The sequence below is a fragment of the Pelobates fuscus genome, chromosome 13, assembly GCF_036172605.1.
Source record: "Pelobates fuscus isolate aPelFus1 chromosome 13, aPelFus1.pri, whole genome shotgun sequence".
Lineage (NCBI taxonomy): Eukaryota > Metazoa > Chordata > Amphibia > Anura > Pelobatidae > Pelobates > Pelobates fuscus.
The window spans coordinates 19655485-19677806 of NC_086329.1; the positions used below are offsets into that span (position 1 = coordinate 19655485).

The following is a 22322-nucleotide window of genomic DNA, read 5'->3' on the forward strand; positions in this document are numbered from 1 at the left end:
AAAAACACCCCTGAATTCAAATGCCAAATTTAGATCGAACACTCAAACACCAATACTACACACAAATGTACCTCCGCATTTAAAAACCAACACTACATCCAAACACACCACTGCACGCAAATGCAAACATTACATACAAACACACCCCTGTATCAAAATGCTAAAACGATATACAAACACCAACTGGGGAAAATATTATAATTTATACAGCAAATTCCGTAGACACACAAAAGCACACCTACTCCTAAATACCATATGTTTACTATCTGCGCTATGGTGAAAAAACGTTTTTGGGGTTCCACGATGTGTATACAGTATGTCAAAGGGTTTCCACGGGTTAAATTAATTGGGGACCCCCTGGCCTAAAGTATGAAGATGTCAGTAGTTGCTGCAATTACCGTCTTTGTAAATACACTTCTAAATGAAACATCTGTACATTCCAGCTAACTCTACGCTTAACATAAGGCTTATTTGTCAGATATAGGGCTTTAAATGTCAAGATTCATTGAAAGATTAGGATGCTATATTAGAGCTCCCTCTGCAGGTCAAAGAAGTGAACACACGTTACGGGCGATTTTAATGTTTTTTCAGTTGCATGATTTCCAGAGAAATGACAATTCCCCTCTACAAACAGAGAGACATCTTTAACAATATTTAGATATGGATTTATGCCAACACAGAGCAATACAAATAGCCCTCAATTAAGTAAAGTTAACCCATTAAATCAGGAGAAAGTGGTTTCAGATTGTAGGATTTTGATATCATGTCTATTTACCTCGTGTCCTCTAAACGTTTTCCCAGGTGTAGGTGAGAACTTCAATTAAATGGAAAAGATACATTTAATAGGAAGAAGCAGGTAGAAACTAACTTACCTCTGCTGCACGTCTGGCCGAGGGGAACCATGAACTTCACAAAAGGCCCTGCCTGCGCATGCACGTACGTTAGATGACATGTTCTCATGATTCTCAAAGCCCATATTCTTGTTCACTGCCCAACATCGGGAATTATTCATCTCATATCTGCACCGAATGTTAAGCTGTTCCTGAACGATCTTTCATCTGACACAACTCTAAATAAAAACAAAAACCTGGTGATTAATGGACAGGGAAAAAATATATAAAGTTCTACCCGCTCACCTCAACTATTAGAATTTTCATTTATCTCCAACACAGCAATTGCTCCGAAGCCAAACTCTAAGCAACAGATCTACTACAGAGCTCTGTAATGCTAATGTTGCCTTGAATGTCCTGGACCCATCACCTGGTTTAATATCAAACAGTTTATGGACAATTTGATGTAACCTGTGAGTCTTCCAAGCACCCAAGGGCCACCTCTTCTGACATATCTCCCAAGGGTTCCTATTTTGGAGGGACAGTACTTATTTTGGACCTCAATCTCTATGTCCATTTTTTCTTGGAGCTCCATATTGTTTATGTCTGAGTGTATAACAGAACTCCAGCAATAATACTCACAGTAAGGTGTCTTTAAACTACAATAAATGTGTTTAGTCTGTGTAAATCAGACACATTGTTACATAGTTACATAGCTGAAAAGAGACTTGTGTCCATCAAGTTCAGCCTTCCTCACATTTGTTTTGCTGTTGATCCAAAAGAAGGCAGAAAACCCCAGTTTGAAGCATTTCCAATTTTGCAATAAACTAGGAAATAAAATTCCTTCTCGACCCCAGAATGGCAGTCAGATTAATCCTTGGATCAAGCAGTTATTACCCTACATTGAGAGATTATATCCTTGAATATTCTGTTTTTGCAAGTATGCATCTAGTAGCTGTTTGAACATCTGTATGGACTCTGATAAAACCACTTCTTCAGGCAGAGAATTCCACATCCTTATTGTTCTTACAGTAAAAAAACCTTTCCTTTGCCTTAGACAAAATCTTCTTTCTTCCAGCCTATATGCATGACCTTGTGTCCTATGTAAAGTCCGGTTTGTGAATAGATTTCCACACAATGGTTTGTATTGGCCCAGAATATATTTGTATAATGTTATCATATCCCCTCTCAGGCGACGTTTTTCTAAACTAAATAGGTTTAAATGTGTTAACCTTTCTTCATAGCTGATATGTTCCATTCCTTTTATTAATTTTGTAGCCCGCCTCTGCATTTTTTCTAGTGCCATAATATCCTTCTTTAGAACAGGTGCCCAAAATTGCACAGCGTATTCAAGATGTGGTCTAACCAGTGATTTATAAAGAGGCAAAATAAAATGATCATCCCGAGAATGAATGCCCTTTTTCATGCATGGCAATACCTTACTGGCCCTAGCCACTGCTGATTTACATTGCACATTGTTGCATAGTATGTTGTCTATAACAATCCCCAAGTCCTTTTCGTTTGTTGTTATCCCTAAGTCGCTTCCATTAAGGGTATACGTTGCTTGTGCATTCTTTACGCCGAAGTGCATAACTTTGCATTTTTCAACATTAAATTTCATCTGTCATTTTAATGCCCAGTCGATCTCAAACCCTCTGCAACAAAGTAATATCTTGCTCACATTTTTATTACTTTACAGAGATTTCTGTCATCTGCAAACACTGAAACATGACTGTGGCGAAACCAACCTCGCCACTATGTTCTGGAGAAGCCTGGTTGCCAGCCTGCTACCTCTGGACTATTGCACTGTGTTAAAAACCTTTATTTCTCCCCGCAGAAAGGCTTGTTCGTGCCTTTCTGCCAGGGTGTTCGGTGAATTAAATTTACCGAACAAACGCACGAATGACCGGACCACCTGGGTATGGAGTGTGCAGGCAATTGATCTCCCAGAAGCTGTGGTTAACCGCAGCTTAATTGACGAACGCTGGGTGGCTGTTGTTCGTATAGCTGAACACGTCGCAGCGGCCATCTTAAACTGCCAAACGGCCAGCGGTGTTCAGCTACAAAACTGTGGAACTAAAAACAGACACTTATATTCACAAACACCGCTGAGCCGCCGACCTCCCTCCTCCTGCATTTATCCAAACGTCCATTCAGTACTTTCTCTGTGTGAACAGTGCTACCCCAGATAGCTATGCCATTCGTATAACGAAAGACTATGGCTCCATGGCGATTAAACTGTATGTATGTGATCTGAGTGCCATTCAGTAATAATGTGCACTCAGATCTAAGCTATCTGGGGATATGTTGAACGTATATGTTTTATGTATGTTGACTTTCAATGCTTTTTTGAGGATCATTTATGAACATGTCAAATAGAAAGGGTCCCAGAACAGAACCCTGAGGGACACCACTGACACCTCTGTCCAGCTTGAAAAATTAGCCATTCATGACAACTCTTTGTACTCTATTTTTAAGCCAATGTTCTACCCAAGAACAAGAAATTTCATCTAGACCGATTTCTTTCATTTTGAACACTAATCTATTGTGTGGAACTGTATCAAATGCCTTGGCAAAATCCAAATAGATCACATCCACTGCAACACCCTGATCTATACTTCTACTTACTTCTTCATAGAATGCAATCAAGTTAGTTTGGCATGACCTGTGCTTCATAAAACCATGCTGATTTTTGCTGATTACTTTGTTCTTCTCAAAGAATTTTTGAATATTATCCCTTAATAATCTTTCAAATACTTTTCCAGCCACAGAAGTTAAACTCACAGGTCTATAATTTCCAGGCAAGGATTTTTTTTTTAAATTTATTTATTTATTTATTATTTCGTTTTTGCTGGTTGAACATTACAAGTCTCATATCTTGGTTAGACATTGGTATAAAGATATAAACAAAACGGTATTCATAAAGCTTACATACATTTCACTTACAGTACAAGTTTGGTTACAGGTATTGTGATAATGATATAAATAACATCTCAGTAATGTTGATGGAATGTCATAACTCTTAAATGTGTATATTGTGGTATAACTTATTTAGGTTGAATAAAAGTGTCACTTTATTTGTCAATTTGTCGATTCTTCCCTTATGTACATATGTGTGTACTTGGCCTGACATTTTTTCCCGTATTTTTATAATTTATTTTGAGCTTAGTAGAAAAGATTTCCATGCCATATTGATTTATATAATTTGCCTAAAGAAGACATTCTTAGTTCTTCCATTCTGTGAATTACTTAAATTTTCTGAAACCATTCCCTCCTAGACGGTCTTATATTTGTTTTCCAAAGTCCCGCTATGACAAGTTTAGCTGCGGTTAGTAGGTAGAATACCAGAGAGTTTTTGAATTTGTGACTAGAGATAGGGGTGTGGTAGAATAGGAGTGTTTCGGGGGTGAATGGTAGTCGGATATCACTGGTTTGTTCAGTGATTCTCTGCACTTCTCTCCATAAGCCCTCTACCCTACTGCATTCCCACCATATGTGTTTGTAAGTACCCTGTACTTTCATACACCTCCAGCATAATGATGAGGTGGTTGGATCAAATGTGTTGATATCTACAGGAGTGATGTACCATTGGGACAGGAATTTATAATTTATTTCTTGTAGTGTTATACTAGAGTGGGACTTCAACATTTTATTGAAGATCGTTGTCCATTGCTTCTTCTCAATTGGGGAAGAGAACCAGTTGTTATTTCTTTTTGTATACCACGGGAGATTACCCGTTTTTGTGTTTTTGTTTTTTTGTATCAAGTGATAGCATGTGGAGATTATTTTCGTTTTGGGTGGGAGTGAGCAAAGACTTTCAAATTGTGTAATCTCTCTAGGTTACCACTGTAGGAGCCCTTCTTTAGATAGGAAGTGTTTTATCTGAAAATATTGGAGAGTTTGCGTCATTGTTGGGTGTTTCAAGTCTGAGAGGGCCGTAAGTGGTGTGAGACCGTCTGAGGAGACTAGGTCTTGTAATGTCACTCCTCTATCTCTAGAGCTAGGTCTGATATTAGCCAGGATTGCGTTGTCCCTTCCTGGGGGGAATCTGGGGTTATGAGATATCGGGTAGTAGGGAGAAGGTGTTGGTGTAAAGTCTGCGTGCAGGTGCAGTTTTTTCCATGTTTGAAGAGTGGCTGAGACAGTAGGCAGGTCTCGTTTTAACCCCTCCTCACCTGTGGATATAATCCAGGGAAGAGATTTCAGAGGGGTCAGTAGCTGTGCTTGTTCTAAATTGACCCACGCTTTTGTGTTTCCCTCTCTAGACCATTCTAAAATCCTTCCTAGATGCCTTATGGTATGTTTGTATGTTGGGGCAACCCAGCCCTCCGCTTTCCTTAGGTTTGGTAAGTAAATTGAAAGCAATCCGTGGTCTTTTGTGGGCCCATATAAACGAGGTGAGCATAGTTTGAATAGTCCTAAAGAAGATACTCGGGATGTGTATTGGAATAGTGTTTAAGAGGTATAGAATACGTGGAAGAATATTCATTGATATAATGTTTATCCTACCCATCCATCTGAAGTGGGGTTTGTCCCATCTATCAAAGTCTTTCCGGATTGCTGCTATTAGATCAGGGAAATTTTCTTTATATAGAGTTTTGTGTGATTTGGTTATTTTAATCCCTAGATATTTGATGGAATGGGGAGCCCATTGGAACGGGTATATTTGTTTTAACTTCTTGACTTGATCTAATGGCGTGGTAATGTTAAGAATTTCGCATTTGTCTGTGTTGATTTTGAAGTTGGAAAATTTGCTATATTCCTCTAGAGTTTTTGTTAGATGAGGTAGGCTGTGTGTAGGATGATCTATGGTGAAAAGTAAGTCATCTGCAAAGGCCGAGACCTTATATTCGTGTTGTTGCACTTTAATGCCTCTAATATCAGGTTGGTGTCTGACCGCCTGTAGTAGAGGTTCTAACGACTGTATAAATAGCAACGGGGAAAGCGGACAGCCTTGCCGGGTGCCATTACTTATCGTGAAAGGTCTAGAAAGTTGACCATTCACCTTTAGTCTGGCTGTGGGGAGGGAGTAGATGGCCCTTATCCATTGAATCCATCTTGTACCAAATCCCAGCGACTCTAGAGTGTTGAACATGAATGCCCAGTCTACCCTGTCAAATGCCTTTTCGGCATCAATTGCCAGGAGTAGCGTTGGGTTGGTTGTGTATTTTGTAGCATGGATTAAATTTATGATTTTAGATGTGTTATCCTTTGCTTCTTTTGCTGGGACAAACCCTGCTTGGTCTGGGTGTATGAGATCTTGGAGGAAAGGCTTAAGTCTGGTCGCTAGCATTTTAGTAAAGATTTTTATGTCCACATTTATCAGGGATATTGGCCTATAACTGGCACACTTCTCCGTGTCTTTTCCTGGTTTGGGCAGAAGTGTGATTGTCGCCTCCAGAGCTTTGCTCGGAATGCTTTCATGGTGTGGGATGGAATTAATTGCTTCAAGTAGGTGTGGGATGAGCTCCTTTTGGAAAATCTTGTAGTAAGATGCTGAAAATCTATCAGGGCCCGGGCTTTTATTGTGTGGGGTTTGTTTTACTGCCATTTTAATTTCCTCGATAGTAAAGGGCTCTTCTAATGATCTTGTTGCAGCCAGGGGGAGAATTGTGTCAAATTTGTTTTCTAAGTATTTTTTAATGTAATTTGTGTTGTTCCCTTTCTCCTTCAAATTGTATAGTGAGGTGTAGTATGTATGGATGGTTTCAGCTATGTCTTCCGTGGTGTGGGCGTAAGACCCGTCTGCTCGTTTGATTTTAGGGATGTATATGAGTGTTTGTTTTTGTTTTAAGGCTTGTGCAAGAAATTTCCCGCATCTGTCTCCTTGAGCATAGTGTAATTGTTTAGTCCAGAGAATTGCTCTTTTCGCATTGTCTTGTAAGAGTGTTTTAAGGTCGGTTCTAAGAGCTAGAAGTTTACAGTATACTGTGTCTGACATATTTAGTTTATGGGAATCTTCTAGCTGCGAGATTTCGTTATGTAGATCATCAACTTTTTTATGTTTTTCGCGTTTGAGTTGTGATCCCCATTTTATCAGTTCCCCTCTGACCACTGCTTTATGAGCTTCCCATTGTGTGAAAGCATTGGTATCAGGGTTTTTTTTCTCTTGGAAATAGAGCTTTATCACTTCGTTAACTGAGTCTTTTACTTTTTTTGTTTGTAGTAAATTGGGGTTTAGTTTCCAGGTCCCTTTCGGGCGGGGGAGAGATGGTATGGTTATCGTGAGGTATATTGGTGAGTGATCAGACCAAGTCATTGGACCTATGGAGGTGTCGGATATTAAGCCCAGGTCTCTATGTCCTACCATTTAGTTACTGCAGCACCCTTGCCTTGAGTTAACCAATTACAATTTTTCTGCAAGTTTTTAGCAGCAATCATTTGCACATCTATTTCCATGGGTTCTTCCTTAATACATACGGAGGAGAAATAGTTATTTCAAATTTCTGCCTTTTCTTGGTTTTCATTAACTAACACCCCATTCCAGTTTTTATAGTGTACCTACACTTTAATTTTTTTTTTTTTTTAGAATTGATGTACTTAAAAATGCTTTGGGGTTGGTTTTGCTCTCTCTTTTCATTTTGAATCTAATCACCTTTTTGCACACATTGTTGGCTTCCTTATATCTTTTATAGGATGCCTCTGATTTGTCCGATTTAAATGCCCTTTTCTTATTGTTTTCCGCTTGTCAGCAATGCCACAACAGCATTCTCAGACAGTTTGAACATACAGATTCGTTAACTGTTATATAGCATTTAGATAGAACATACACATTTTCTTTTCTTATTTTTAATCTCGTTTTACTTCTCTACTAAGCCACATTGGTTTCAATTTGTTTCTTTTATATTTATTACCCAATGGTACATACTGAGCAGTGGCGTACATACCAGGGTCGCAGGGGTCGCGGCTGCGACCGGGCCCGGCCCACGATGGGGCCCGGCCGCCCTGCGACCCGTTATGTACCCACTGTGGCCAGCCTCTTCCCCTGGTGGCCCAGGAGCCGGCCACCTCAGGGCCCTAGAGGCTGGCCGTGGTATCACTGGGCGGGAAGGGCAGGCAGTCTGGCAGGCACGCGAGGGAGCACTCTCCCCTGAGTGCTTCCTCTTCAGCTCCCTCGCGCACCGCACTGATACCGGAGCCTGGAAGATGACGGCGCGCGAGGGAGCTGAAGAGGGAGCACTCAGGGGAAAGTGCTCCCTCGCACGCCTGCCAGCCAGATAGCCAGATAGCCCGCCCAGCAGCACCACCACCACTGGACCCCAGGGAATCCCCTCAGCACTTCCAAAGGTAGGGAGGCTGGGGGGATTAAATTAAAAAAACAAAAAAACGTGTGTGTGAGTGACTGTGTGTTAGTTAGTGTGTTAGAGAGTGTGCGTCTGTCTGTTAGAGTGTGTTTGTCTGTCTGTGTTAGAGAGAGTGTGTGTGTCTGTTAGTGTATGTCAGTGAGTGTGTTACTGTGTGTGTCTGTTAGTGAGTGTGTGTTTTGTCACTTACCTTTCTCCAGCGCTGGACACCCTTGGCGCTGGGGATCTCTCCGCCCCGATCTGCCACTCAGCTCCGAATGCGCATGCGTGGCAAGAGCCGCGCGCACGTGCATTCAAACCGCCCATAGGAAAGCATTACTCAATGCTTTCCTATGGACGTTCAGCGTCTTCTCACTGTGATTTTCACAGTGAGAATCGCAGAAGCTCCTCTAGCGGCTGTCAATGAGACAGCCACTAGAGGCTGGATTAACCCTCAGTGAAACATAGCAGTTTCTCTGAAACTGCTATGTTTTCAGCTGCAGGGTTAAAACTAGAGGGACCTGGCACCCAGACCACTTCATTGAGCTGATGTGATCTGGGTGTCTGTAGTGGTCCCTTAAGTGTATGTGTATCTGCATGCACTGGCGTACATACTGCGGTCGCAGGGGTCGACCCCTGCGACCAGGTGCCCGCCGCCATGAGTTGCGGACCCAGCTCGCGCAGAGTAAGCGCGGGGGGGCACGGATTAGTTTTCGCCCGGGGCCCCATGGGCATAAATTATTAGCAAGTCACTTAAAATTTCTCAGAACAGCCCTGCCCCTGGCTACACCCCTAAAATGCAAGTGTCCAATTTTGTCCATGTGAAATGTTTGGAGGTATGGCTGCTTATAAATTTACACTTCTGTATTATCATCAATATCAATTTCATACGGCTTGGGCAGCACTGGTTGGCTGATAGGTGGGAGAGTCAGGAGCTAAATTTGGAGTGACATGTCAGCAGAAAGAGTACTGTGGTTGCCATAGTAATTGCCCACGTATAGCACTTCACCAAAGTTATTCTTCAGATAGTAAAGTTTGGAATAAGTCATCTGCCACCAAGATATGTATGATGGGTTTCCTGTTTTGTTAGTATTTCCCCTTTAAAACTAAAAACAAAGAAGCCCACAAAACAAAGGGAAACATAACTGATCATTCTTTCTTGTTACATAAAATACAATCCATGTCAGCTAGCAGTGGAACTACCGCCGATGCAGGTATACTAGGCAAACATGCTGGCGAGGACCAAAAGGGTGGTCCATGCACTTTGGGCCACACGGTTGGCATGTGACACCGGTTGTTCTCTGTGGCACTTTAAAGGGACACTGTAGGCACCCAGACCACTTCAGCCCATTGGGGTGGTCTGGGTGCCAACTCCCATCACCCTTAACAAGTAATTATCGCAGTTTTTATAAACTGCAATAATTGCCTTGCAGGGTTAAGTCCTCCTCTAGTGGCAGTCTATCAGATAGCCACTAGATGGACTTTGGGTTCTTAGACGACTTTTGGTAGCCTAAACTACCCTGGATGTCCTCACGCTATGGACCTCTAGCATTGCCAGAATGCCCAAAGGAAAACATTGAATAGTTTTCTTATGGGGAGATCCTAAAGCGACTGCGAGCATTGCTGCGCATTCGCATTAGGTCTCCTCCGCCGGCAGGGGAGGAGCTGAGCCAGCGTAGAGGGACATCAGAGCCGTGGGAGGGGGCCTTGACAGAAGGGAAACCAATAGGCACTATAGTTTCTCTTTAACCGCAATGCCGGGCTCCTTCATATCTGCAGCTAGTGCTGGGAGGAAGTGAACGCTTTTTTGGTTCAGTGAACCTCTGTAGGATTGTGTGTATGGTACTTCAGTGGGGTCGGATCAGATGGCAGTCCCACCAGATATGGAAGAGTGGGCCTATCCCACATCTGCATCTCCAACACACGTCTTTAGGTCCGACAAAACCTGTCTCCCAGCATTCTCCTGAAGACTCCTGCCTCCAGTCCTGGGGAGAAATTATTTTAATAATGTTTTATTATTATTATTTTTTTTTATTTAATTATTATTATTTTTTATTTTATTTAAACTTTTTTCGTCCCCCCTCCCTGCTCGATACATGGCAGGGAGGGGGGCTCTCCTTCCCTGGTGGTCCAGTGGCATTTGGCAGTTCAGTGGGGGGGAGGGGGGCTGGCGGAGAGCACTTACCTCTCCTGCAGCTCCTGTCAGCTCCCTCCTCCTCCGCGCCGGTCCGTGCAGCTTCTCTGTCAGCTCACACTGTAAGTCTCGCGAGAGCCGCACTATGACCCCGCGGCTCTCGCAAGACTTACACTGGGAGTTGACAGAGGTGCTGAACGGACCGCCGCGGAGGAGAAGGGAGCTAACAGGAGCTGCAGGAGAGGTAAGTAAGAGCTCTGCAGCCCCCAGTCTGTATTATGGCAATGCAAATTGCCATAATACAGACATTGACTCGAGTATAAGCCGAGTTGGGGTTTTTCAGCACAAAAAATGTGCTGAAAAACTCGGCTTATACTCGAGTATATACGGTATGTACTTTTATAAAGTATTATTGTCATACAATAAATAACGTATGGAGAGACTAATTGGTCAAGACTATAACCACCTGGGTGCTAATCCTCACTGGTATTCCCTCAAATACCAATATAAATAGTCATCATCATCATAATAGAAAAGAGAATGCACACCAAAAACTCATAATAATTACTAACCTGGTTTTAATGAACCAATTTCAAATACAGGCAAAAAATAACAATAATCACTAAAGTGATACAAAATAGGCACAAATCATGAAACAAAAAAACAATAAAGATTTACCAAGAGTTCTCACAAGCCTAATAGGGCAGAAACAGGAAACAAAAATAACCCCCCAACGTTTCGGCACCTCCTGGTTGCCTTTATCAAGGGTACCCTTGATAAAGGCAACCAGGAGGTGCCGAAACGTTGGGCCCAATGTCTACTCTTATGAGATTAACCCACTGGGGGAAAAAATTCCATCTGGGGCTCTCTGCAGTACAAGGCTAAATAGGGTCCTGGGATGAGGCACCTGTGACAGGGAGGGGTGCAAAACCAAGGAGTTGGCTATACTCCCAAATATATATATATATTTATATGAAACAAAGGGGGGGGGGGGACTGCACTCACCTAAACATAAATGGGGTGCTGCTGGGGGCCAAATTATACAATACACAAGATCCAGCACACTCACCTATCCACTAAACAGCAACTTCAATGTTGACAGACATTAGGCTGTTAGAGTAGGACCTGCCAAAGATGGGGTACATTGACGTTGTGGTAGGCTTATGCAATGTATGATCATATAATGTAACTAAACTCCCATTATTTTTGCCTAGATTAGGTGTTTCTTTAAAAAAAAAAAAAAAAAAAAAAACTAATAAAATCTGTCAACATTGAAGTTGCTGTTTAGTGGATAGGTGAGTGCGCTGGATCTTGTGTAATATATATAATATATAAATAATTTAAAAAATGTATAATATTAAATCATTTGAAAAAATTTTCTAAAAATATTAAATCACGGCCTTAATGTTCACATTTCTTGTCAGATAGTGCCCTCTAGTGGGGGAAATGTATTTTGTTGCGTTGTGAAGAACTTCAACATCCTATTGTAGCCATAACATTGCAATGTGGCTATGGGTGCAATCAATGTCAAATCCGGAGGAAACCCCAGCACGTCAAAGCACGCAACATGATAATAAGGAAGTAATCAGACATATTTGTACAGAGTCACCCCTGAAAAACCGCTTTCTAAAGTCCCATCATTTTGCCAGCCTCACTCATAAAATAACACTAATCCTGCTGAGGTTTTATTATTTACAGCAATTAAACAGGTTCTGCCATGCACCTTTCTAATTTAAACTAATTGTGTCTGCGTTTTTATTGGGCAATACTTGGTTGATATATAACTAGCAGATAAGGGAATCGCCATAATTTAACCTTCAAGCTGCAAATGCATTAAAACTGATAGACTGGGGCAAGGCAGTTCCACTCACCGAAATTAAAGCCACTTTAATTGCAGCACTTTCATTTTCCAGGCACAGTGTGGAAGGTGAAAATATATAGCTACTGTAAGCCTCTTTATTGAAGTATTAACAGCCATTTAAAGGAACACTATTGTGTCAGGAATACTATAGTCTTAAAAGTGCCATTTAGGTGGCCAGCCCCCCTCATCTGCCTTCAAAAAAGGTGTTTAACTTACCTAAATCCCCGTATTTCGTCAGTCTCCCCGTGGCTGGCTCCGCCATACACCACCTTTGGGTCTGAGGTCAAATTTGACGATCTTAGCCAACCCAATCCTTTTTCCATAGGAAATAATTGGGAAGGGTATACAGTTAGGGCAAACCTGAGAGACAGGCAGATCTCGCTCATCAGGGGCTTGGTTAGGTTCTCCGGCCCTATGACAGTGCGACCGGGCCACTTTAATATGTGCACAGAGTTCTGGGAGGAAGTGACTACCTGTTTACAGACAGCGTGTGTTAGTAATAGAGAAATTGTTATTTATATGTGTGCCAGCTTGTAAGTTTAGATGTGTGTGTGTATATCAGTGTGTTGGTATGTATGCCAGTGTGTTTGTGTATGTGCACCTGTGTATGTGTGGGTCTCTGTGTGTGTGCACCAATGTATGTGACTGTGAAAGTATATAAACATATACTTTCACAGTCACATACATTGGCGCGCACACACAATGTGCGTGTGCCAGTATGTGTTGATGTGTGTGTGTGTGTGTGTATGTATGTGTGTGACAATGTTCTCAGGGAGGGGCAGTATTTTATGCCCAGCTAATGAGTGAACTTCCTCAGGTCAACTTAGATGGACAGGTAGGAGCCACTGGTGATGTCCAGCCCCCTAGTGCTGCAGGCAATGTCAAGAAAACAAGGTTAGAACCAAAGTTTAGAAGTGGCACAGAGGCATGAACTCAGGCTTAGGATGCAGAAGGCCCCAGGTTCAAATCCCTGTTGGGCATGCCTGGCTGTCTGGATGGCAAAGTGAGAACCATTTAAGAACGCCATCCGGGCATGAACAGGTTCTTCGTAGAGGTAGTATTTCTCACTGTCAAGGTCCTCATCCGTAGAATAACATCCCTTGATATCAGAGTACTGTTCCTTGAAGAAATTGAACTTCTCGCTGCAGCTCTGAAACAGTCTGGGCCAGGCTGGACAATTGCTGGGTAAGCAGCTTACACATCTCTGCGAACTCCATGATGGTCAGTTCATTATGTCACGGCTTACCTTAGTAGGCAGAGATTTGTGCTCACCCTTGCAGATAACCAGATCAGAAGCTACCTTCTTAGGCAGGAACAGTAACCGGGTACTAGGAATCCAGAAGAGTAGTCAGACACAGTTCCAAAAGTCAGGCAGGCAATAACGAATAATCCAAGGGTCACAAGCCAAGTCAGTCTTAGGAAACAGGATACATAAAACAACAAACTGACAATGTTCTCGGGAGGGGGGCAGTGTTTTATGCCCAGACAATGAGTGAACTGCCTCAGGTCAACTTAGATGGACAGGTAGGAGCCACTGGTGATGTCCAGCCCCCTAGTGCTGCAGGCAATGTCAGGAAAACAAGGTTAGAACCAAAGTTCAGAAGTGGCTCAGAGGAAGGAACTCAGGCTTAGGATGCAGAGGGTTCAAATCCAGATCCTCTGTTGGGCACTTCACACTGTCTGGATGGCACAGTGAGACGTGTGACAGAGGCTAGTTGGGAAGTAGGTGGTACAGTCTCCTGATGACAGGCATAGCTGCTGGGGGATGAAACTCAACACTCCTGTTGGTATACAGTCCATAAGCTCCATCATGTTGGAGACAGGTGGTGTTACACTTGTCTCCAGCGAGCATAGTCCTGTTTGAGCTTGCACTCCAAGTTAACCTGCAATTCCACCACCAATGTAAGCCCCATAAGCGAGCAAACACCGCTAAACGCGTTCACAGGAACAAGATGGCCGCCACCCCGCGTTCATCCATACGAATGGCAGCCACCCAGCCGACAGCTTAGAATGTTGGGGTTTTGAAGTGCACAGCCTTCCATAGGTCAAAAGGGTCAATTGGCAACACACCCCTTGCGTGGTCCAACTATTTGGGAGTTGTTCGGTATTCGAACACCACAATTATAATCCGTTCGATGAACTTCAATTACTGATACAATCCAAAATAAGGGTAAATAATCCAAGTAGGTGGCTGGTTCCGCCATACTTTCTTTTAGGTCTTGAGATTTAGGATGTATGTATTTATAACGTCATTCTAAATGTATTTTGATTTAAATATATATGTATATTAATATCAAAATACAGTTAGAACAAATTTACACCGGTATATTATTATTTTTTTTTAATCACATGGCCGAAGGGGGTGGTGGCGGGGAAATCAGCCTCATGGGGAATGCCTGGGATGCCACCCAAAGGAGAAAGGGCAGAGATGCACCCTGCCGAAGAGGAGCGTTTTCCCTCGGGGTAAAATGACCCTTCATGTTTTCCCCACGCTACTCTTAATACATGTGTAATATAAGGTGGAGCATGGAGGGCTGAATCCTGTGGCTAAACTCGTTATCCTAGATAGGTTTAATTTTGTGCCAGTTATGATCTTTAGCAATTTCTAGCAAGCAACATGAGTCTAACCTATGAGATTTTATATTATAAGAATACTAGCCTATCTGTATGTCTAGATATTTTTTTCCGTAGACAAGCTAACCACAACCTACCGCATACACATGCATTATCAGCCTAAAGGTTATTGACTCCCAGACTTGTGTAATTGCATCCAACTTTTATTAACATATCTACGCTTCGCTTAGTAACTCTCTCTTTAAAGTCAACCTAGTGATATACTGCTTGGCCTGTACTTATTATCCAAAAAATGTGCATGTTTTTTCTCACTACCTCAATTGTTATGCGGGATGATTAGCATGAGGACTGCTGTTGGGGCACCTGAAGCGTGTTTGTAATGTCATTATGCACTGCAAAAATACAAAAAATACAAAGAATTGAAGGAGGCATTCATTGAGACCTCGAGGTTGGACCATATACAAAGAGAGCAGTTAAAGGAACACTATAGTCACCTAAATTACTTTAGCTAAATAAAGCAGTTTTAATGTATAGATCATTCCCCTGCTCAATTCACTGTCATTTAGGAGTTAAATCACTTTGTTTCTGTTTATGCAGCCCTAGCCACACCTCCCCTGGCTATGATTGACAGAGCCTGCATGAAAGAAGAAAGAAAAACAACTGGTTTCACTTTCAAACAGATGTAATTTACCTTAAATAATTGTATCTCAATCTCTAAATTGAACTTTAATCACATACAGGATGATCTTGCAGGGTCTAGCAAGCTATTAACATAGCAGGGGAACAGAACTTGCAATAAAGAAAGCCTAAATAGGGCTCTCTTTACAGGAAGTGTTTATGGAAGGCTGTGCAAGTCACATGCAGGGAGGTTTGACTACGGTTCATAAACAAAAGGGATTTAACCCCTTAACACCGCAGCCAAATGTACAAGTTGTGAACGAAACAAAACGTAAACAAAACCTGGCATTTGCGCTATATGTCTGTCCAACCGTAATTCACCTCTTTCATATTAAATGCACCCCCCCTTATTATATATCATTTTATTCAGGGGAAACAGGGCTTTCATTTAATATCAAATATTTAGCTATGAAACATAATTTAATATGAAAAAAATGGGAGAAAATAAGATTTTTTTTGATTTTTTTCGTTCTTCATGACATTTTAACTGTCAATGTCATAATACTGTTTGCTTTTACTGCAATAAAATACACATATTTGTATTCAGCAAAGTCTCACGTGTAAAACAGTACCCCCTATGTACAGGTTTTATGGTGTTTTGGGAAGTTACAGGGTCAAATATAGCGTGTTACATTTGAAATTGAAATTCGCCAGATTGGTTACGTTGCCTTTGAGACTGTATAGTAGCCCAGGAAATAAATTTACACCCATAATGGCATACCATTTGCAATAGTAGACGACCCAAGGTATTGCAAATAAGCGATGTCCAGTCTTTTTTAGTAGCCATTTGGTCACAAACACTGGCCAAAGTTAGCGTTTGTATTTGTTTGTGTGTGAAAAATGCAAAAAACGCCAATTTTGGCCAGTGTTTGTGACTAAGTGGCTACTAAAAAAGACTGGACATACCCCATTTGCAATACCTTTGGTTGTCTACTATTGCAAATGGTATGCCATCATAGGGGTAATTTTCATTCTTGGGCTACCATAGGGTCATAAAGGCAACGTAAGCAATCTGGCGAATTTTAATGTGAAAAAAATTAAACACAAGCCTTATATTTGACGCTGTAATTTTTGAAAACACCATAAAACCTGTACATGAGGGGTACTGTTGTACTCAGGAGACTTCGCTGAACACAAATATTTGTGTTTCAAAACAGTAAAAAGTATTGCAGCAATAATATCGTCCCTGTAAGTGCTGTTTGTGCGTGAAAAATGCAAAAAACGTCACTTTTACTGGCGATATCATGGTTGTAATACATTTTACTGTTTTGAAACACTAATATTTGTGTTCAGCGAAGTCTCCCGAGTAAAACAGTACCCCCCATGTACAGGTTTTATGGTGTCTTGGAAAGTTATAGGGTTAAATATAGTGCTAGCAAATTAAATTCCCTATACTTTCGGCATGGGTGGTCAGGCAGGTCCCGCTAATTGTAATTAATTAGGATACCTAATTATGTAAAATTATTACATAAATATATGTGTAGAATTAATATATGTATATATATACATATGTGTATATATACGTATATATATATATATAATTTTTTTTTAATATTTTTATTTATATATAGGTATATATATAGTGATATATACGTATATATTTATGTATATAGATATATATATTATTTCGTTATAAGTGTATTTTGATATAAATATATATATATTAATATCAGAATACAGTTAGAACGAAATAAAACACATCTATATATTTTTTAATATTTTATTTTTAATTATTTTTTTTATGTATTTACATATTAATTTTTTTTATATTATTTATAAATATATATATAACAATAATTATATATATATTTAATCCGTATCAGTCTACGTGTAATTTGATATTAATATATATATATAATTATATATATATTAATATTAAAATACACCTAGACGGTGTATGTGTATGTGTGTATATGTGTATATATATACTTAGATCATATATATATAATATATATATATGATCTAAGTATATAATTTATTTATTTTTACACTGTTTTAAAACATTTTTATTTTATTTTCAGCCAGCAGGGGGACCAACTGTCATTACAGTTAGTCCCCCTGCTGGCAATGCAGCAGGCAGCTATACCGGCCATGTGATTGTGAGGTCCTCGCAAGGACCTCACTCTCACATGGCCGGGAGGGCTCCTGGAGGGCGGACGTGCCGCGGGGGGCTCCCTGGGAGTCCCCCGAACCGCGATCGCCGGCGTGGGACCGCCAGCGACCGGGTAAGTTACTAAAAACCGGAGGGCGTACTATTACGTCCGGCGGCGTTTAGAGCCGCTTTTAAAAGGACGTAATAGTACGCCCTCCGGTCTTAAGGGGTTAACTCCTAAATTGCAGGGGCATGTTCTATACACCAAAACTGCTTCATTAAGCTAAAGTTGTTCAGGTGACTATAGTGTCCCTTTAAAGTGCTTGATATGGGTAAAATGCCCAGAGTTAGGGCTGTGTGAGCATGTTTAATGTAAGTTACGGGTATAAAGGGACCCCAAAATAATATTTGGAAAAAGTGTACATTAAATGAACACGGTAGCCATCCCCCTGCTGTTTTTTCCCCATAAATCAATGTATCCAGGAATATAAACATAGTAACATTCAGTTTTTAAGCTAACCTTTTCAATCTCTCTGAGATAAAATGAGCACGCCAGCAGCTTGCTCCCCCAGTACTTCCTGCTTTCTCCTCAGCTTCCTGCAGGATCCAGACAGATATTGGCTGTCCATGTCTGACCCGGTATTGGTGAAAGGACCTGTCAGTCACTGCCTAGCCACGCCTACTCCAAGGTTGTTCTGAGATTTTAGGATTATTATTAGTAACAGTTTATGCAATTTACTCCATTTAGAACAAGTTATTTTATACACAGACTGATACCTAATAACACTCACTGTATTTTACAAAAACATTCCTGGGAGTATTATTGGTGGAGCTCTGATTTGCACTCAGACACACCAACAATATGGATCTCTGAGAAAAGAGAGACAGTGGGATTTGGGCCCAAAACAGGGACACTTGGGAGGAATGCAGTTACACCAACCACTGCTCTTTACCAGCAGCCAATGACAGTGCACAGTTTAATGAGTGACGGATACCTCCACCAGTAGCACAATGTGCGCAGTTAAATGACTTACCACCAATAACAAAAGTGTAGCATTCGGGGGGCGGGGCTGGACCGCCAGGCTGAATGGATGCACAATGGAGTAGCTCTTGTAAAAACCTCCAGTTTTAACCCCCTGCCCCCCCCAAAAAACCCACAGCTTTACACATACCTGACAACTGGCTGCCGTGCACCGGTGCAAGAGGCCACCCTGGTCCCGAGGAGAGGCTTCCAAGTCACACGAAGCAGACCGCTCGGGCGGTGAGCGAGGTAGACGGCCGCTGCCTGTCTATCCTGCTCACCAGCGACAAGGCAGCAACCCGGGGTTAGGCAGGTTCGGCTCCCCCCCCCCTCCTCTGGGCCAGTGGGGGTGATCCCAGTAACCACCCTGAAACCCATCGGAACACCACAATGCCGGCGCTTGGAGCAGAGGCAGAGAAGGCACGGCGCACAGGCCGTTTCCAAAATGGCGGAGACCACATGGCAAGCGACTCTGATCACAGCCGAACCAGTCAGAGTGAGAACCGGCAGAGTGGGTACTAAGACCCCAGCCTAAGAAGAGCTCAATAACTAGCATGCAAAACTTTATCACTAGCAGTTATCAACTACTTGAATGGTAATGGTGTATTTAGCGGGATAGAATACGCATACTTATTTACTGCAGTCACTAGTATGTAGCTGATATTAGCTTATACAGTCAGCAAACCCACTAACGACAATCTACTTATGTCTGTATAGTCGAATTAATCTATATAAATGCTACTCTAGTACTCCAAGCGTGACATTTTACAAAATCAAATGTGCTGACAACTCTGCCATGATATTGTATGCCAAAGTAAAGCTTGTACTCGCTGTTGTGGCGCTACAAGCCTGTTTGTGAACGTATGCACAAGAAAAATAAAGAGTAAAAAAAAATAAAGTGTAGCATTCAAATTTACAGATTTTGAAGAGAGGGAGGGATGGTGGAAACGTGTGTATGTGTAGATATTGTTACTAAAGCCCGCCCTTTCCATATAAAATAAATACTTTGTATACAATGCCATTTACAGGACATTCCATGTTTTTATGCTGGTATCAGGTAAATGATTCCATTTATATAAATAAGTTTTAAAAAAATTCTGTTTTTGGTTGCTATAATTTCTGCTGCTAGGATAAACTACAAACATTTAATTTAATAAACTAAGGCAAATACTCAGAATGTGTGTGTAACCCTTAAAAAAGCAAGTGTATTATGCTGTAAGAAGGGGTGTGTGTGTGTGTGTGTGTGTGTGTGTGTGTGTGTATATATATATATTTATTTGTGCTTGGAATTTAATACGTAATGGATAGTATCAGTAAGTGCAAAGTTGGTTGTGGTGTGCCGAAACCACCGTACGGGTGGGCCGGTAAATAAAAGAGGGCCCACCAAGGAGAAAGTAATTGTAACAGGGTGTAGGTGGGTGGGGACAATCAACTGAACGGCAGAGGTGAGTAGGGGGTGGGAGTTTATTTTAGAGATATATATATATATATATATAAATAAAACCTTATACATGCAGAACATAATTTTAAACCAGTTAGTCTTTGCAAGAAAGACAGAAAAAACCATTAGTGGCTCTTAAAGGACCACTCTAGGCACCCAGACCACTTCAGCTTAATGAAGTGGTCTGGGTGCCAGGTCCAGCTAGCTTTTACCCTTTTTTTTTAAATAAACATAGCAGTTTCAGAGAAACTGCTATGTTTATACTGAGGGTTAAGCCAGCCTCCAGAGCCTCTAGTGGCTGTCTCATTGACAGCCGCTAGAGGCGCTTGCGTGCTTCTCACTGTGAAAATCACAGTGAGAGCACGCAAGCGTCAATAGGAAAGCATTATGAATGGCTCCTGCCGCGCATGCGCATTCAGCCGATGACGTCGCGAGGAAGAAGAGGAGGAGGAGGAAAGCTCACCGCCCAGCGCTTGAGAAAGAGGTAAGTTTAACCCCTTCCTCCCCTCAGAGCCCGGCGGGAGTGGGTCCCTGAGGGTGGGGGCACCCTCAGGGCACTCTAGTGCCAGGAAAACGAGTATGTTTTCCTGGCACTAGAGTGGTCCTTTAAGGTAGTACTGGGGGAGTGTGTCTAGGTTTGCTGATCTATAGCCAGAACAGTGCAGCTCTGGTTGGTTTATTTTTGTTTTTTTTTTACGATGAAATCAAATCCTGTTTCACTTATGCTTTATTTTACACCCAACTTACATCATGCAGTACACAGCAAGCACGTGGGGGAGGATAGCTCTGTCAGTAATTTCAGTTAAGGTCGTGTCCACACCTCACTGACTCAATTTCCTGGAATTGAAGAGAATTACGTTAATAGGACAGTTTAATTTCTTGTTACTGCCACAAAATATCACTGCAGGTTTTACATTCTGACCTGGACAGGACACAGGCCATTGCGGTGATCTTTTGGGAATGGGATCCATCCTAATTTAAATCAGTTTCCAGATTAAATTCAGCAAGTTTTTTTAATTTTTTTTTTTTTTAAATGAATACGGCTTACTATATTGCAGTTCTGGTAACAATGTTTAAAACGTCAGGTGTCATATGAACGAAGATAATGTTTTGGCCTCCAATAACCTTGCTAGCAAAAAAAAGAATACCACCAGGCAAGTCTGTTTTTAATACAGAAGGCAGTAGCTTTGGTTACAATTAAATGATTCGCGCCGACGTCACAAGAAAGCAAGCAGTCCAGATACAGAGGTTGAATGCGAAATTCACATTATCAGGGACTTACCCGATTTCTTCTTATTAAAATACAGATGGGTATTACATAACAATGTGTACACTTTAGCCTAAAATAACCAAGCTATTATACATTTCAATAATTCAGTGATGATTACAGGTATCAGGTTAAAGGGGAAAATTCCATTACCGCTATCCTTCTGAGCTATTTTCGCTCTCACAGGAACGCAAAAGCCTTATCCTCGCACAAACAATACCTATACAAATAAAAGTCCTCGGGCTCCAATCTTTTTCATAAAGCGTCCTTTTTAACTCCTCAAAATGGTTTCAAACTGAACGCAGGGACAATGCCAGAGAAATCCAGACACTATAACCAATTCAAGATAAGTGTCTGTTTAAAACACCAAGGGGCTTTTTGTGCAAAACTCTAGGTTTCATATTTGTGATGACTTCTCACCATTCCAGGAAGACACGGATACTTTCAATGTTAATGGGCACAGAAAGGGTTTCAAGGAATTGTAATTCAAACATCAGCTTTCTCCAGTAGTAAGCATTGCAGCCTGTATATGGAAGTAGTTGAGGAGCTAGGAATGTCGTGAACCATATAACATGTCAAACAGTTTGCCAGCTTACCTGTGATTCACTGGGCACCAATCACCTACTCCACAAGAGCTGAAGGCTCTCTCCATTGAGCCAAGTCCAGCATTGCAAGGCTTAGCTCACTGGCTGAGAGTGACAAGTTAAAGTACAGCTAATGAAAAATGCACTCCACTAGCTTCTGGGGAGGGAAGAGGCTGCGCTGTCTGCAAGGGTGAAAGATGATTACATCTGTCGCCAGTGCGTGTGGACATCAGACAATTTTTACAATAAGTATCTCTGAATGGAGACACTTGTGCCTGGAGCTCAACTATCAAGTAGAAACGCTGCATACCAGTGGTGTACATACTGGGGTCGCGGGCCCGGCGACCCGGTATGTATGCCACTGTGGCCAGCCTCTTCTCCCTGGCTGAATGCTTCCTTGCGAACCGCACTGATACCAGAGCCGCTCCGGTATCAGTATGCGGTGCGCGAGGATGCTGAAGAGGAAGCACACATGGTAGAGTGCTCGCGTGTCAGTGAGACAGCCACTAGAGGCTGGATTAACCCTCAGTGAAACATAGCATAACATGTTTTCAGCT

At 41.7% G+C, this 22322-nt stretch overlaps 1 long non-coding RNA gene across 1 annotated transcript; it reads right to left on the reverse strand.

Annotated features, from left to right (window-relative positions):
• Window positions 1-878: 878 nt before the first annotated feature.
• On the reverse strand, window positions 879-22097 carry LOC134582967 (uncharacterized). The gene is made up of 3 exons (XR_010086289.1): window positions 21602-22097; window positions 20662-20751; window positions 879-1069 (listed from the first exon to the last, which is right to left on the reverse strand). It is a non-coding gene; the product is annotated as an uncharacterized LOC134582967 (long non-coding RNA).
• Between the last annotated feature and the right edge of the window lie 225 nt (window positions 22098-22322).